This window comes from Rutidosis leptorrhynchoides, chromosome 2 (assembly GCF_046630445.1).
Source record: "Rutidosis leptorrhynchoides isolate AG116_Rl617_1_P2 chromosome 2, CSIRO_AGI_Rlap_v1, whole genome shotgun sequence".
Classification (NCBI taxonomy): Eukaryota; Viridiplantae; Streptophyta; class Magnoliopsida; order Asterales; family Asteraceae; genus Rutidosis; species Rutidosis leptorrhynchoides.
Window position 1 is genome coordinate 342,586,373 of NC_092334.1, and position 2,683 is coordinate 342,589,055.

The window sequence follows — 2,683 nt, forward strand, 5'->3', positions numbered from 1 at the left end:
AACCTTTGAACCTAACCCTTCCTCCCTCTTTTTTTCTGCTGAATGCCGTGGGCATTGTGACCATGTAGGGTGTTCAAATTCTTTTTTTTTTTGTATTACATTTACTTGCATTTACTCTTTCATTTTACACACACATTACTTCTCACTTTTCTCTCAAACTTTCTCTCATATTCTCTCTAATCTTCTAAGCAAATTGAACTACTTTTCTCTTCTTCTTTTCTTTACAAAACCGAATTATACAACCCTTAAATCATCATCATTTTTGTTCTTTGTTGTTATTTGTTTGTAGTTGTTAGTTGTTATTACTTTGTTACTTTGTTACTTACTTACATATACAAGAATCAAACTCACTAGTTTCATTCTTCATTTATCATGTAATTTCAAGAACATACAAGAACTAAACTTACTAGTTTATGTTCTACATATATTGTTTCAAAAGATAGTAAGTTCATGTGTTGAAAGCATACTTGTGAATCATGTTTGTAAACTTTAAAGTTTACATTCTTAAAGATCAAACTTAGGCTTGAATCTTTAAAGTATGCAACCCATGAACTTATTTACTTGTTTACCTAGTTTATGTCTTCATTTTATGCACTTTAATTTCATGTAGTTAGTTTAAATGATCAAGTACTACAAGTTAGTCTTGATCCCATACTATCTTGAACTAAAAGTTAACTTAAAAGTTCAAGAACATGTAAGTAAACTTTCTATTACTATAACTTTGTACACTTATGCTTGATCTAGACTTTTGGGTCTTGGATCTTTAAGATCTAACTAAGAACTATGTCCTACATCTTAAGATCTTGATTTCATAAGTTCATTTCAAGATTGTAACTTATTATTAGTCTTAAAGTTCATGTATGTGTTAGATCTAAGACTTTGATGTAACTTTGGTTCATCAAAACACTTGCAACACTTAAGTGAGTTGTGCTTCATGTCTTAGACTTACACTTGGGTTATGATGGTCAAACCATGGTAAAGATGATGTAAACACATCAATGAGTTGTACACTTGAAGCTATAGGCATCAAGGATGAGAACCATGATGAACATCAAGCACCAAACCCACCGGAACCCATTTATCTTTCTTTTTCTGTTTACAGCCTACTGTTCTGCTGTTTCTGCAACAGACCAGTAAACCTGGGCTGCTATAACCTTGATTTTCAAATAGATATTTTCTATTAGATAACTTTTCATATAGGACTCGACCTAATCCAAGTTACGGTTTAGGATTTATGGCCCTCCGATCGTCACTATGTCCTTTAACGTTGTGCAGAAATTTCTGACCTACTTGCACTTAGACTGTCGCCACGGTCAAACGAAGACGATTTTGCTTCTGTAAAATTTACCACACTTAAAGGACTCATATACGGAGCCATGGCCACTGGTCTCACCTTATTTCAGTAAGAGTAGAGGCCGTGGTGACTGATCGAAGTCAGCTTTTGTTTTAAACTACTTTCATGAACGAAACCTACTTTACACCTTTTGTTAAATGATGAATGATGATGACCCTTAAGACCTTATTTACATACTTTTAAACCTATTAAGATGATTTACTGACTTAGTACTATTTTCCTTAGGTTGAGGACCTTCGTACCGATTACTTGCACACCTTTTCTGAACCGACTTTACGACTACATTATCATTGTGAGTTATAGCATTCCCTTCTTACTTTAACTTATTTTGGGAACTGAGAATACATGCGCATTTTATGTTTTACATACTAGGCACGAGTACTTAAACTTATATATGTGTGGGTTATACAACGGCATAAACATTCCCTTTAGCTCGGTAACGTTTAATCATTGGTTTTTGAACCGTGAACGCGAATCTTAGAAATGGATCTATAGGGTTTGACATCCCCACTCGGGCTAGTAGCGCTAGCATTTAATGAGTGTTTAATACTTCGTAGACATACGCACTTGCCAAGTGTACTTTCAGGGGGTATAAACGTTAAGTTAGTTACCAAGTGCCCACGGTTAACATATACTTTATCATACTGTTTTGAAACGCTCTTTGTAGCACTGAAATCTCGTGGCCTACCTTACTTACTGTTATACTTAAACTATAGCTCACCAACCTTTGTGTTGACGTTTTTAAGCATGTTTTTCTTAGGTGCTTGAGGTTAGCTTCCGCTGTGTACTAGTCGTGCTGTAGACACACGCTGCTTAGAGTTGTTATCGCATGAACTACTTTACCTTGCATTCAAACTTTAGTACTTTTGAACTATGACTTGTAACGACCATTGTGGTCACATAAACGTATTATTTGCTTCTACTTAGTGAAGCATGCTTTTGGATTGTAAAACATTCGATTTTGTTTTAGACATCACTTTATTTATGAATGCAAACTCTTTTTAAAATCGCATATAGTACTTAACCTTGTAATGATCCTGTTGTTGATGATTCGTACACGATGGTTTTGTACGGGGCATCACATTTGGTATCAGAGCATTGGTTGTAGGGAATTAGGTTGCATTAGTGAGTCTAAGACCCGACCAAGTAGGATTCGCTAATAGGACTAATCTACAACTTGCTAGTTTACGTGTTTCTGCTGAACTTACTGCATGCTGCTACTTACTTTCACTGCTATATGCCATATGTTACTACATGATTTCACTACTGTATGATATTACTTGCTTTCGATTGCATGCTACCTTCATACGATTTGCTGTTATTGCCATG